Source organism: Odocoileus virginianus, chromosome 6 (assembly GCF_023699985.2).
Source record: "Odocoileus virginianus isolate 20LAN1187 ecotype Illinois chromosome 6, Ovbor_1.2, whole genome shotgun sequence".
In the NCBI taxonomy this organism is placed as follows: domain Eukaryota; kingdom Metazoa; phylum Chordata; class Mammalia; order Artiodactyla; family Cervidae; genus Odocoileus; species Odocoileus virginianus.
This window is the reverse complement of record NC_069679.1, coordinates 48438443-48455092: the sequence shown is the minus strand read 5'-3', so window position 1 is coordinate 48455092 and position 16650 is coordinate 48438443. Positions and strand designations below refer to the sequence as shown.

Below are 16650 nucleotides of genomic sequence, written 5' to 3'. Positions count from 1 at the left end.
TTCCCAGCATCAGGGTCTTTTCCAGTGAGTCAGCTCTTCGCATCCGGTGGCCAAAGTATTGGAGTTTCAGCTTTAGCATTAGTCTTCCAATGAATATTCAGGACTGATCTCCTTTAGGATGGACTGGTTGGATCTCCTTGCAGTCCAAGGGACTCTCAAGAGTCTTCTCCAACACCACAGTTCAAAAGCATCAGTTCTTCTGCACTAAGTTTTCTTTATAGTCCAACTCTCACATCCACACATGACTACTGGAAAAACCATAGCCTTGACTAGATGGACCTTTGTTGGCAAAGTAATGTCTCTGCTTTTTAACATGCTGTCTATGTTGGTCATATGCAGATGACACCACCCTTATGGGTGGTGAAGAAGTGTGGAAGTGAAGAAGAACTAAAGAGCCTCTTGATGTAAGTGAAAGAGGAGAATGAAAAGTTGGCTTAAAACTCAACTTTCAGAAAACTAAGATCATGGCATCCAGTGCCATCACTTCATGGCAAATAGATGGGGAAACAGTGGAAACAGTGGCTGACTATTTTTCTGGGCTCCAAAATCACTGCAGATGTCGACTGCAGGCATGAAATTAAAATACACTTACTCCTTGGAAGGAAAGTTATGACCAATCTAGACAGCATATTAAAAAGCAGAGACATTACTTTGCCAACAAAGGTCCATCTAGTCAAGGCTATTGTTTTTCCAGTGGTCATGTATGGATGCGAGAGTTGGACTATAAAGAAAGCTGAGTGCCAAAGAATTGATGCTTTTGAACTGCGGTGTTGGAGAAGACTCTTGAGAATCTCTTGGACAGCAAGGAGATCCAACCAGTCCATCCTAAAGGAGATCAGTCCTGAATATTCATTGGAAGAACTAATGCTAAAGCTGAAACTCCAATACTTTGGCCACCGGATGCAAAGAGCTGACTCACTGGAAAAGACCCTGATGCTGGGAAAGATTGAAGGCAGAAGAAGAAGGGGATGACAAAGCATGAGATGGTTGGATGGCATCACCGACTAGATGGACATGGGTTTGGGTGGTCTCCGGGAGTTGGTGATGGACAATGAGGCCTGGCATGCTGCGGTTCATGGGGTCACAAAGAGTCGGACACAACTGAGACGACTGAACTGAACTGAGGTTGGTCATAACTTGGTCATAATTAAGAGAGCAAGCGTCTTTTAATTTCATGGCTGCAGTCACCATCTGCAGTGATTCTGGAGCCCAGAAAAAATAGTCTGTCACTGTTCCCCCATCTATTTGCCATGAAATGATGGGACTGGATGCCATGATCTTAGTTTTCTGAATGTTGAGCTTTAAGTCAACTTTTTCACTTTCCTCTTTCACTTTCATCAAGAGACTCTTTAGTTCTTCTTCACTTTCTGCCATAGGGTGGTGTCATGTGCATATGTGATATTGTTATTTCTCCTGGCAATCTTGATTCCAGCTTGTGCTTCACCCAGCCCAGCATTTCTCATGATGTACTCTGCATAAAAGTTAAGTAAGCAGGGTGACAATATACAGCCTTGAGAGCAAGGCTGAAATGGATGAACCTAGAGTGAAGTCAGAAAGAGAAAAACAAATATCATATATTAATGACCTGGATTCAATCCCTGGGTTGGGAAAATCTTCTGGAGAAGGGAATGGCTACCCACTCCAGTGTTCTTGCCTGGGAAATCTCATGGACAGAGGAGCCTGACAGGTCCAGGGGCCTCAAGAAGAGTCAGAAGACAGGGTGACTAACACTCACCCTACTTTTTTTTAAGAAATTAAGAGTACTTTCTTCTGTTTTCCAGTCTCAGTCTCAGTCCAGTCACTCAGCCGTGTCTGACTCTTTGCGACCCCATGAACCGCAGCACACCAGGCCTCCCTGTCCATCACCAACTCCCGGAGTTTATTCAAACTCATGTCCATTGAGTCGGTGATGCCATCCAACCATCTCATCCTCTGTCATCCCCTTCTCCCGCCCTCAATCTTTCCCAGCATCAGGGTCTTTTCAAATGAGTCAGCTCTTTGCATCAGATGGCCAAAGTTTCCAGTAGGTGGTGCTATAATACAAGTTTTGGTTTCTGTTAAACCAGCTGCCCCTGGTAGCATTCAACGTTTATATATAAACGTACAGATGTGTGGAGTTATCTAGCAACCTATTGTGTTGACAGAGGCACCTTTGTTGATTTGTAGTTGCTATATGGTTGTAGGTTGAAAGGGGCAGAGAAAGGCAATCCTTTACTCCACTCTTTCAAGAGTGGGCACTTTCCAGCCTCCACCTCTTTGAAAGAGGTGTGCCTCTGTGCCTTCAATTATTGCTTCTTAAGCCTCCGGGGTTACTGCTGCCTTGCTTCTGCCATAACCACTGTAGTCACTGACATGGTGGGCTCTCCCCTCATACCCGGCATCCTTTGAATTGCAGCGTTTACTGCCATGGGGGAAGGAGGACACTGGTGGAATGGGTGCCAAGGTTGCACAGGCACCTCCACCTCTTAGGTGCTACAAGGCTCATGGGCTCCACCACTGCAGAAGGAGGTGGAGGCTGGACTGTGGGCAGCCCAGTGGCTGGAGGGATGGCATCCTCGGCCCCATTGCCATTGTTGCCAAGTCACTTGTGGCTCTGGCGCTGCTATAATTAGGAGGTCAGAGTCACGCAGTCACCTCACCTGTTGCTGCTAGGTTCTCTGGAGCTGGGAGTCAGCTGCATGGTCAGAGGGCAGGGACTGAAGGCACTGACTTCGCAGTTCCCTCGGTTCCACTTCTATCTGTTCCCATCACCGACCTTTATATGTACAGATGTGTGGCGTTATCCAGCATCCTATTGTGTTGACAGAGGCACCTTTGTTGACTTGTGGTTGCTATGCAGTTGTAGATTGAAAGGGGCAGAGAAAGGCAAACTTTTACTCCACCATGTTACCGATGTCTCCATGGTCAGGACCCAGGAAAGCTTTCTAATCTCTTGTCATCATGCCCGAATCCCCTTGTTCCACTGGAGCAGAAGTTGCTGCATACCATGAACTGTAGCAGAAGACCCTGGAGTCATACGGTGACAAGAAGTCAAGTGGTAAGTGGGAAAATTACTGGAGGTAGGGTGTGCATTAGCATGAGACTGAGAACTTCTGGAGGTCTTAATTTTTTTTGGGGGGGGGGAGTGAAGCGTGATAAAATTGTCTGGGTTCTACCTCTAGTAACCTTATCATATACTCATGGTATATGGACAGTGGACAAAGATCCTCTCTTGGTCCTGGCAGAAAAAGAGGCCAGCAATGAAGTATCACCTCACATCAGTCAGAATGGCCATCATCAAAAAATCTACAAACAATAAATGCTGGAGAGGTTGTGGAGAAAAGAAAAACCTTTTGTACTACTAGTGGGAATGTAATGAAAAAGGAAAAAGCCTATTGATACAGCCTCTATAAAGAATGGTATGGAGAGTCCTTTTAAAAAATCTAAGAATAAAACTACCACATGACCTACCCAACCCCACTACTGAGCACAACCATAATTGAAAATGATACATATTCCCCAATGTTCACTGCAGCACTATTTACAATAGCCAGGACATGAAAACAACCTATATGTCCACTGACAGGTGAGTGGATAAAGAAGCTTGTGGTACATATATACAACAGAATATTACTCAGCCATAAAAGCAAATGAATTTGAGTCAGTTGAACTGAGGTGGATGAACCTAGAGTGAAGTCAGAGAGAGAAAAACAAATACTGTATATTAATGCTCATACATGGAATCTATTAATGCTCCTTGGAAGAAAAGTTATGACCAAACCAGATGGCTTATTAAAAAGCAGAGACATTACTTTGCCAACAAAGGTCCATCTAGTCAAAGCTATGGTTTTCCCAGTACTCATGTATGGATGTGAGAGTTGGACTATAAAGAAAGCTGAGCACCAAAGAATTGATGCTTTTGAACTGTGGTGTTGGAGAAGACTCTTGAGAGTCCCTTGGACTGCAAGGAGATCCAACCAGTCCATCCTAAAGGACATCAATCCTGAGCGTTCATTGGAAGGACTGATGTTGAAGCTGAAACTCCAATACTTTGGCCACCTGATGCAAAGAACTGACTCATTGGAAAAGACCCTGGTGCTGGAAAAGATTGAAGGCAGGAGGAGAAGGGGATGACAGAGGATGAGATGGTTGGATGGCATCACCGACTCAATGGACATGGGTTTGGGTGGACTCCAGGAGTTGGTGATGGACAGGGAGGCCTGGCATGCTGCGGTCCATGGGGTCGCAAAGAGGCGGACACAACTGAGTGACTGAACTGACTGACTGACTGATGGAATCTAGATAAATGGTACTGATGGACCTGTTTACAGGGCAGGAATAGAAATGCAGACATAGAGAACAGACTTGTGGACACAGTGGAGGAGGAAGAGGGTGCGATGAGCTGAGAGAGTAGCACTGACATATATACACTGCCATATGTAACACAGACAGCTAGTGGGAAGGTGCTGTAAACACAGGGAGCTCTACCAGGGGCTCTGTGACTACTAGAGGGGTGGGGTGGGGGGGTTCAAGGGAGAGGATATATGTAGACTTATGGTTGATGTATGTTGTTGGACGGCAGAAACCAGCACAACACTGTAAAGCAATTGTTGAATTAAAAATAAATTTTTTAAAAAAGGAAAAAAGGACAAAAGCTATGCTTTATCTGAACTCTACACTGCTTTTAGAAGAGTTTGATGCTGGGTGACATGTCCTGGTAAGCAATAAGAAAGAGCTTCTGTGCAAGGTGGGTGTCACGTCTGGGATGAGCACATGGTATGTGTGTGCTCAGTCACTCAGTCATGTCCGACTCTTTGCAACCCTATGGACTATAGCCTTGCCAGGCTTCTCAGTCCATGGGATTCTCCAGGCAAGAATACTGGAGTGGGTTGCCATGCTCTCCTCCAGGGGATCTTCCCAACCAGAGACTGAACACATATCTCTTACATCTAATGCTTTGGAAGGGGGCAGGAGTGGGAAATTTGCTTGGGTTGTTTTCAAGGCATGAGATTGTTGAATAAATCAACAATTACTTGAGGGTACTGAACATCTTAAGGGGTAAGACTTCATCTAATAGCACAGGCTCTAGAGAGCTCATGTCGCCTTCTGGGTTGGACAATGACTAGCTGAAGAGAATTATTTATTGGAAGCTGTGTGTGACGTGGGACTGAATGAGGAAAATAGAAGCAGGGGACCCATCTAGGTCCTCATGTGAGGAATGACTAGAGAAACAACGGCAAGAATAGGAAGGAAAAGGAGAGGCTGAAGAAAGACTGACAGCACATGCAGACAGAGGACTTGGAAGACAGAGAGGAAGGTTCTTTCAGAAAGAAGAGTAAGAAGAAAAGTAAGATTTCAAAAGGGTCTGTTCTGATTAACTGTGAACGGTATTTGTGTGAGCTGAATTAAAGTTATCTGGATGGAGTGACGAGGAGAGGAAAGAGACTATGAAGACTAAGGGAGAAAGCTGATGCCAGAGTTTGTTGTTACAGATCATCTGTTCTAAAAGAATAGAAGAAAAATGAGATGATCTGGTAGTTGGCTGGAAAAGAAAAAAGAACATTTTTTTCATATATAATTGGAAGCTTGAATACAACAGAAAGAGAACAAAAGGGTAAGAAAGATGAATTCACTGGTATCTAGGAGACTCCCCAGAGTAATCACAGCAGCAGTAGGTGATCTGGCACATTTCCAGGCAGCAGAGCCTAGGATGTACTGAGCCATCAACCGCAGGTCCTGAGTCTTCCATAAACTGACCCTGGAAACTTAATCACTCACAATCCATATCCTAATGCGTAATGTGGGACCAATGATCATTTCCCTGTATACCCAGCACTGTTCCTGAACAACACCAGAAACTCATTAAATATCCCTTGGTTGATTACCTTGCAGAGTAGTTATGAGAATATAAAAAAGAAGAAAGCATGTGGGAAGGTTTTAGAGTGCTAAAATGTCATTATTCAGTCAATGTTATTTGTCAACGTAGATCAATATCTATCATGTGTTAATGTCATAATATGACTTCATTTATTCTAATTCCTGAACTTAAAATATACATGGAGTGAAACAACATACCTTTCATCTCTAGGGGAAATTACTTACAAATAAGTTTTAATATGTTTAGGGCAATGGTATCTAAATATCCACCTGCATAAATTACAAGAGAATCAATGGCAGAACATTTCAAAACTGTACTTCAGCTGTACTTCTGGAGATTCTCTCATTCTGTAGTTCTGAGGTCAGACTGGGGGTGGGGGGGATGGGGAGCGGTATCTGTACTACTTAAAGTTCCTAAGGCAAGGGAATGGCCAAGACGGCAGAGTAGGAAGACCGAAAGCTCACCATCTCTCAAGGGCACACAGAATTTATAACATTTACAGAGCAACTACTGATGGGAAGGACCAGAATCTAGCAGAAAAAAAGCTTCTATAACAAAAGATATAAAGAAGGAACCACAATGAGAGAATAGGACCAGCAAAGTCATGGTTTAGTCAGATCTATATACACCCCTGGTGTATGACTCACAAACAGGAGGATAATTACAATTGCAGAGTTTCTCCCCAAAGTGAGGGGTCTGGGCTCCACGTCAGACTCCCCACCCTAGGGGGTCTTACACTCAGAAGACAAACCCCCACAACATTTGGCTCTGAAGGCCAGCAGGGCTTACTTTTGAGAGTGCCAGGGAGCTCTACTCTTAAAGGATGCTTACGAAATCTCACATGCTCTGGGACCCAGGGTAGAAGAAATAATTTGAAAGAAACCTGGGTCAGGCCCACCTACTGATCTTGGAGGGTCTCCCAGAGAGGTGGGAAGCCACCTCTTCACCTTGGGTACAAAGACAGTGGTGACAGCCATTTTGGGTTGGGGGGCGGTGGTGTTGTTCTACCATGCAAACACTGGTGCTGACAAGCACCCTTGAGCTTATTAGCTTCAGGACACAACCCAGCTCCTGCCCACCAGAGTGTGGGCACCAGTAGGGCAATGCCTCAGGCTAAGCAACCAGCTGAGTGGGAACATAGCCCCAACAACCAGCAAACAGAAGTTGTCTTAAAAACTTCTGAGCCCACAGCCACCATGGGACATGGTGCTGTCCATGAAAAGGCCCAGGACCTGACTCCATATACCAGTGCATAGACCCTAGGACCCAGCTCTGCCCACCAGTGAGCAGGCAACAACCCCAGGACGTCCTGGGCCCTGACCTCACCCACAGGTGAACAAGCTCTAGCCACAGGACCAGCCTCAGCCAACAGTAGGGCAGGAACCTGTTACAGGACCCTCTAAACCACAGCCAGCTGCCTCATGATCCAGCCTCATCAACCAGTTGCCAGCAGACTTCACTCCTGGCAACCAGCGAGGCCAGGGGTCAGCTGTGCCCACCTGACCACCCATGGTAGTCAGCTTACTACACAGGACCAACACATGCCAGATGAATGACACCTCTACAACACAGGGCTCTGGTGATCAGAGAGGATTATACTGCTGGGGCATGTATGACATACCGTACAAAAGGTTAAGAAATGTAAACAATCTACCACATTACAGGGAAAAATAAAACCCAGCAAATCAGGCATAATGACGTGACAGTGGATCATGTTCCAAACAAAGTAACAAGACAAAATCCCACAAGAGTGGGATGATCTGAGAGAAGAGCACTGAAACATGTATATCATCATATGTGAAACAGATCACCAGCCCAGGTTGGATGCATGAGACAGGGTGCTCAGGGCTGGTGCACTGGGATGACCCAGAGGGATGGGATGGCGAGGGAGGTGGGAGGGGAGTTCAGGATGGGGGACACATGTACACCCATGGCTGATTCATGTCAATGTATGGCAAAAACCACTACAATACTGTAAAGTAATTAGCCTCCAATTAAATAAATAATTTTTTTTTAAACCCACAAGAACTAAGTAGAGATAGCCAATCTGCCCAACAGAGTTCAAAGTAATAATCATAAAGATGATCCAATAACTCAGGAAGATTGGATGAACAGAGTAGGAGTTACAAGTGCTTAAAAGAGTTAGCAAATATAGAGAAGAACAAAACAGAGATGAATACAATAACTGAAATGAAAAGGAGGAAGGAATCAACACTAGAAGGAATCAACAGTAGATTAAATGATACAGAGGAACAGGTCAGTGGAACAAAAGAGTAGTGGAAACCACTAAAGCTGAACAGAAAAAGAAAAAATAAAAAGAAGTGAAGGTGGTTTAACAGACCTCAGAGACACCATCAAGCATACTAATATTTGCATGATGGGGGTTCCACAAGGAGAAAAAAGGGACTGAGAACATATTTGAAGACATAATGGTTGAAAACTTCCCTAACCTGGGAAGGAAAACAGACATCCAGATCCAGGAAGCAAAGACGGTCCCAAAGAGGATCAACCTAACGAGGTCAATACAAAGACACATTTTAATTGAAAGTGTAAAAATTAAATATAAAGAAATAATATTAAAAGCAGCAAGGGAAAAGAATCAAGTTACATACAACGAAACTCCCATAAGGTTATCAGATAACTTTTCAGCAGAAATTCTGTAGGGGAGAAGGGAGTAGCATAATATATTTAAATAGATGAAAGGGAAGAACCTACAACCAAAATATTCTACCCATTAAGGTTTGCCTTCAGATTTTATGGAGAAATCAAAAGTTTTACAGACAAACAAAAGCTAAAAGAGCTCATCACTACTAATTCAGCTTAACAAGAAACATTAAAGGGAATTCTCTAAGGAGAGAGGAGGAGGGGAAAGAGAAAGAGCTTCCTGGTAAGAGGAAATATTTAGTAAAGATAGTAAATCAACTTTATGCAAAATTAGTAAAAAGGTCAAAAGACAAGAATAGTAAAACCACCTATATTTGCAGTAAGTAGTTAGGCGACACACAAAACAAAAAGATGTAAAATATGATGTCAAAACAGTAATTGTAGGGGAGGGACGTAACAATGTAGAGTTGTTAAAGTGCATTAGAGATTATGAGATTAGTAACTTAAAATAACATAGATAGCTACATAAACCTTATGGTAACCACAAATCAAAAACCTATAATAAAGACACACCCAAAAAAAGAGAAAAGAGCCCAAAATAACAGTAAAGATAGTCATCAAATCATAGGGAAGAAAGCAAAAGAAGAACAAATAATCAAAAAATAACTACAAAAGCAATTCCAAAACAATTAACAAAATGGCAGTAAGTACATATGTATTAGTAACTATCTTAATTGTAAATGGACTAAATGCTCCAAAGAAAAAAACAGATATGACAAATGGACATAAATACAAGAGTCATATATATATATGCTGCTTGAAAAAGACTCACTTCTGATCTAAAGACACACACAGACTGAAAGTGAGAGAATTAGAATAAGGTATTCTATGCAAATGGAAATCAAGAGAAAGTCAGAGCCAAATGGACATAAATACAAGAGTCATATATATATATGCTGCTTGAAAAAGACTCACTTCTGATCTAAAGACACACACAGACTGAAAGTGAGAGAATTAGAATAAGGTATTCTATGCAAATGGAAATCAAGAGAAAGTCAGAGCAGCAATACTTATATCAGACAAAATAAACTTTAAAACAAAAACTGCAAAAAGAAATAATAAAGGACATTACATTCATAATGATCAAGGGATCAATCCAAGAAGATGCTGTGAAAACTGTAAATATACATGTACCCAATAAAAATATTTTTACCCAAAGCAAATATCAACATACATAAAGGGAGAAATTGAGAGCAACACAGTAAGAGTCGGGGACTTTGACATCACACTTTCATCAATGAACATATCAACAAGACAGAAAATCAATAAAGAAATATTGGCCTTAAATGACACATTAAACAATTGACTTAATATATATATTGGTCAAAATTCATATATATATATATATAAAACATTCCATTCAAAAACAGCAGAATACGCATTCTTTTCAAGTGCACATGAACATTCTACTGGATAGAATGTACTAAAGGACATCTAACCCAATATTCTAATGGACAGGTCACATAATAAGCCACAAAAATATTCTCAATAAATTTAAGAAAACTTAAATCGTATCAAGCATCTTTTCCAACCACAATACTATGAGACAAGAAATCAACTACAACAAAAATTTGCAAGGAAACACACACACACACACACACAATCACACAGAGACTAAACAATCAACCAATGGTCACTGAAGAACTCAAAAAAGAAATTTAAAGATATCTGAACACAAATGAAAATGAAAGAACAATAATCCAAAATCTATGGGATGCAACAAAAGCAGTTCCAAAAGAGTAGTTTACAGCAATACAAGCCTACCTCAGGAAACAAGAAAAATCTCAAGCAACCTAACCTCACACCTAAAGGAACTAGAAAAAGAAAAAAAAACAAAAGTTAGTAGAAGGTAAGAAATCATAATGATCATGGCAAAAATAAATGAAATAAAGACTAAAAACAACAACTAAGATCAATGAAAAGAACTGGTCTTTGAAAAGATAAATAAAATTGATAAACCTTTAGTCAGACTAATCAAGAAAAAGAGGGCCCAAATCAATAAAATCAGAAACAAAAAAATAACACCATAGATCATTGAAAATTATTGCAAACAATTATATGCTAATAAAATAGACAACCTAGAAGAAACGGACAAATTCTTAGAAATGTACATACTCCAAAGACTGAATCAGGAAGAAATAGAAAATATAAACAGACCAATTATCAGTAATGAAACTGAATCAATGATTTTTGAAACTCCCAGAAAACAAAAGTCCAGAACTAGATGGCCTCCCAGGTGAATTTTACCAAACATTTAGAGAAGAGTTAACACCTATGACAACCCACTCCAGTACTCTTGCCTGGAAAATCCCATGGGCAGAGGAGCCTGGTGAGCTGCAGTCCATGGGGTCGCAAAGAGTCGGACATGACTGAGCGACTTCACTTTCACTTTTCACTTTCATGCACTGGAGAAGGAAATGGCAACCCACTCCAGTACTCTTGCCTAGAGAATCCCAGAGACAGCGGAGCCTGGTGGGATGCCGTCTAAGGGGTCGCACAGAGTCGGACATGACTGAAGCGACTTAGCAGCAGTAGCAGCAGCTAACACTATCATTCTCAAACTATTCCAAAAAATTGCAGAAGAAGAAATGCTTCCAAACACATTTACAAGGCCAGATAGCAAAACCAGACAAAGATACTACAAAAAAAGAAAGAAAGAAAATTACAGGCCTATATCCTTGATGAACACAGATACAAAAATGTTCAACAAAATATTAGCAAAATGAAACCACCAATACATTAAGAAGATCATACTCCATGATCAAATGGAATTTATTCCAGGAATGCAAAGATTTTTCAGTGTCTACAAATCAATGTAATAATACCATATTAACTAACTGAAAAATAAAAATCACATGATCATCTCAGTAGATACAGAGAATTTTTTGACAAGTTTCAACTCCTGCAGCTCAATTCCAGAAAAATAAATGACCCAATCAAAAAATGGGCCAAAGAACTAAACAGACATTTCTCCAAAGAAGACATACAGATGGCTAACAAATATGAAAAGATGAAAAGCACATGAAAAGATGCTCAACATCACTCATTATCACAGAAATGCAAATCAAAACCACAACGAGGTACCATTACACACCAGTCAGGATGGTTGCTATCCAAAAGTCTACAAGCAATAAATGCTGGAGAGGGTGTGGAGAAAAAGGGGACCCTCTTACACTGCCGGTGGGAATGCAAACTAGTACAGCCACTATGGAGAACAATGTGGAGATTCCTTAAAAAACTGGAAATAGAACTGCCATATGACCCAGCAATCCCATTGCTGGGCATACACACCAAGGAAACCAGATCTGAAAGAGACATGTGCACCCCAATGTTCATTGCAGCACTGTTTATAATAGCCAGGACATGGAAGCAACCTAGATGCCCATCAGCAGACGAATGGATAAGGAAGCTGTGGTACATATACACCATGGAATATTACTCAGCCATTAAAAAGAATTCATTTGAATCAGTTCTAATGAGATGGATGAAACTAGAGCCCATTATACAGAGTGAAGTAAGCCAGAAAGATAAAGACCAATACAGTATACTAACACACATATATGGAATTTAAAAAGATGGTAACGATAACCCTATATGCAAAACAGAAAAAGAGACACAGATGTACAGAACAGACTTTGGGACTCTGTGGGAGAAGGTGAGGGTGGGATGTTCTGAGAGAATAGCATTGAAACAAGTATACTATCAAGGGTGAAACAGATCACCAGCCCAGTTTGGATGCATGAGACAAGTGCTCAGGGCTGGTGCACTGGGATGACCCAGAGGGATCGGATGGGGAGGGAGGCGGGAGGGGGGATCGGGATGGAGAACACATGTAAGTCCATGGCTGATTCATGTCAATGTATGGCAAAAACCACTACAATATTGTAAAGTAATTAGCCTCCAACTAATAAAAATAAATGAAAAAAAAAGTAAACCAAATATAAATTTGGGGGAGAAAAGAAATTAGGATGAAGTGAGATAAAAATGTAAACAAAAACAAATATTAATAGGAAACAAAAATAGAAGTAAAATGCTGACTGAAAGTTGGTTATATAATACACAGATAAAAAAATGCATCAAAAACTTAAGTGGATTTGTGGATAAACAATGGGAGAGAGTTATGTGAGAAAGAAAATGTGGTAAAGTTAATCATGGAAGTTACAAGGTAGATATACGGGAATTCATCATACACGTCTATGGTTTCCTATGTTTGAAACTTTTTATAATAAAATGTTGGGGAAAAAGAAAGCATAAATAAAATAATTTTTAAAGTATCTCTCAATAAAAAAAAAGTTTCAACATCTATTTATGATTCAAAAAAAAAACCTCCAACATGGTGGGTATAGAGTGAACATACCTCAACATAATAAAGTCCATATATGATAAGCCCACAGCTGAAATCACACTCAACTGTGAAATGCTAAAAGCATTTCCTCTAAGATCATGAAGAAGACAAGAATACTCACTCTCACCACTTTTATTCAACATACTATTGAAGTCCTAGCCATAGCAACTAGACAAATAAAGAAATCAAAGGAATCCAAACAGGAAAGGAAGAATTAAAGCTGTCACTGTTTAAAGATGACATGATACTACACACAGAAAATCCTAAAGACAGCACCAGAAACTACTATAGTTCATCAATGAATCTGGTAAAATAGCAGGATACAAAATTTATATCTAGAAATCTGTGCATTTCTATATACTAACAAACTACCATAAAGAGAAATTAAGATAACAATTTCATTTACCATCACATGAGAAAGACTAAAATACTTTAGAAGGAGGTAAAAGACTTGTGCCCAGAAAACTATAAGATACTGATGAAAGAAACTGAAAATAACACAAACAGATGGAAAGATACACTACATTCATGGATTGGAAGAATGAATATTGTTAAAATGATCATAGTATGCAAGGCAATCTGCAGATTCGATGAAATCAAAATTACCAATGGCATTTTTCACAAAACTAGAATAAATTCTAAAAGTTCTATGGAAACATAAAAGACCCCAAACAGCAAAAACAATTTTGAGAAAGAAGAACAAAACTGAAGAAATCACACACCTGACTTCAGACTACACTACAAAACACTATGGGACAAGCACAAAAACACTGACACTGACATACAGATAAATGGAACGGGATATAAAGCCCAGAAATAAACCACACACTTATGAGTTTATGTCACAGATCAACTAATCTATGGCAAAAGAGGCAAGAATATACAATGGAGAAAAGACAGTCTCTTCAATAAGTGGTGTTAGACAATGTGGACAGCTATGTAAAAGAATGGAATTATGGAGAAGGAAATGGCAACCCACTCCAGTAGTCTTGCCTGGAAAATCCTATGGACCGAGGAGCCTAGTAGGCTACAGTCCATGGGGTCGCCAAGAGTCGGACACAACTGAGCAACTTCACTTCACTTCATGGCAAAATGTCTTGTGTGAAACATGTTTATCTTAATTTCCATGAAACAATATTCTGCAGTCTAATAAAACTTTTATCTACTGTAAAAAAAAAAAAGAATGGAATTAGAACATTCTCTAACATCATATACAAAAATTAACTCAAAACGTTTTAAAGACCTAAATGTAAGAACTGAAACCACTGAACTCCTAGAGGAAAACAGGAGCAAAACACTCTGACATAAATTATAGCAATATGTTTTGGATCTGTCTCCTAGAGCAAAGGAAATTAAAGAAGATAAACATGAGACATAATTAAATTTAAAAACCTTTGCACAGCAAAGGAAACCACTGACAAAACTAAAGACAACCTACTGAATGCAAGAAAATATTTGCAAATGATATGACCAATAAGGGGTTAATATCCAAAACAAAAAGCTCATACAACTGAATATAAAAAAAATTTTTTTTAATGGAGGGATCAGGAGGAGGTTCAAGAGGGAAGGGATATGTATACAATTAACGACTGATTCACACTGTTATATGAGAGAAACCAACATAACATTGTAAAGCAATTCTCCACCAATTAAAAAAAAACTGTTTTTAATGAGCAGAAGACCTGAATAGTCATTTCTCTAAAAACAACATACAGATGGCTAACAGACTCCTGAACAGATGCCCAACATCATTAATCAGAGAAAAGCAAATTAAAACCTCAATGAGATATCACCTCACACCAGTCAGAATGGCCATCATCAACATGAACACAATTATCAAATGTTAGTAAGGGTGTGGAAAAAGGGAACCTTCATACACATTGGTGCAACCACTGTGGGAAATAAAAAATAGTATGATAATTCTATGATCATGAGTATGATACTCATAATCATGAGTATGATAATTCCTCAAAACACTAAAAATAGAGCTATCATATATCCAGCAAGTTCACTGCTAGCAATATATCTGAAAAAAATAAAAACACTAATTTGAAAAGATACATACACCCCAATATTCAAAGCATAATAATTTACAATAGCCAAGATACAGAAGCAATCTACATGTCCATCAACAGATAAGTGGATAAAGATGTGAGATTATCTATCAATCGATTAATCAATATACACACAAACATACAGTGGAATAGTACTCAGCCACAAAAAAGAATGGAATTTCGCCCTTTGCAGCAACACAGATGGACTTAAAGGATATGACATTAAATGAAATAAATCAGAGAAGGACAAACATGATATCATGTACGAGTGGAATCTAACAAATACAACAAACTAATGAATCTAACAAAAATAATCAGACTCAACAGATACAGAGAACAAATTCATGGTGAACAGTGGAGAGAGGAATGGGGAAGGAGCAAGATAGGGGTAAGGAATTAACACGAACAAACTACTATGTACTAACATTAAAGAAATAAGATATAAGTATATATTGTACTTTCCTGGTGGCTCAGACAGTAAAGAGTCCGCCTGCAATGCAGGAGACCTGGGTTAGATCCCTGGGTCGGGAAGATACCCTGGAGGAGGTATTCCACTCCAGTATTCTTGCCTGGAAGATCCCCATGGACAGAGGAGCCTGGTGGGCTACAGTCCATGAGGTCGCAAAGTCAGACATAACTGAGTGACTAAGCACACACACACATATATTATACAACACAAATACAACCAATATTTCATAATAACTTTAAATGGAGTATAACCTACAAAAATCTTGAATCACAATGTTGCACACCTGAAACTAATATGTAAACCAACTATATCTCAATTTTAAAAAGCCTATGTCCAGCCAAACAGCCCACCATGCGTAAGAGAGCTCAAAGACATTTCAGACAGACAGGCTCTAAAATAAATTAACTCCCATGCTCCCTTTCTGGGAAAAATAAAATAAAAATAAATTTGTTAAGGCAATTCTAATGTGCAGGCAGCCTGGGAAGTACAAACATTTTACAAAAGGACTTATGCCTCTCATTCCATTATTAGACTGTCCTCAAAAGAGCAAAAAGCCACCAGAATCGTTTAGAACTCAACCACGGAAGGAACTGTGAGTCAAAAATCTCCACCACAGTATTTGTGAGCCCCTGGACACTCCGGGTTCACACCTCCTCCCAGGCCCCAACTCTTTTGGTTTTCTTCCCTCTTTTTCTAAAACCTGCCTCTACCACAACCCTTGGGGTTTTGCCCTTCTCCAAAACCAACTGCAGCAAGAGCAGCCAATCCTCTGCCTCTTCCGTCTTGGCTAAACTTGAAGATAATCAGCACGCAGGCCACTTCCCTTTTAAGGCATGTTAACTGATGGTTACTACAAGGGTAAGTGGGAGGAGAAAAAAGTAGGAGAGATAAAAAGGTTCCAGACTCCCCAAGGCCTTACCGTCACAAACTTGGTTCATGGTTTTTGCTTCCCACCAGAGAGAGGAGCCAGAGGGGAATTACAGTCATGAAGAGCTGAAGGCGTCAAGATGGCACCCGTGGGACGAAGATGGACTCACCGCCTCACAGGAGAAGCACTGACTCTGCGGCTACACGGGAAAATAACTTCCTCTCTCCACCCCCACCCCCCACCCCAAAAAAAACAACCTAAAAACTGTCTAACAACTCCTACACGTCAGGCAGGAGCAGGGAAGGCCCACACGAAAGCGGGTAGGAGGGCCTGGGTCGCAACTCTGCCATGAACCCTACCTCTGGTGCCGCAGAGCCCAGAGTTGGGAAGGAA

At 40.4% G+C, this 16650-nt stretch overlaps 1 protein-coding gene across 1 annotated transcript in view; it reads right to left on the bottom strand.

The window, feature by feature from the left end:
- ATP8B4 (ATPase phospholipid transporting 8B4 (putative)) overlaps positions 1 to 16497 on the bottom strand; it is a 299006-nt gene extending 282509 nt beyond the window's left edge. The window contains exon 1 of the mRNA XM_070469294.1: positions 16309 to 16497. The gene's annotated coding sequence lies outside the window, so the exon portion shown is untranslated. The remainder of the gene's footprint in view (positions 1 to 16308) is intronic.
- Positions 16498 to 16650: the final 153 nt, after the last annotated feature.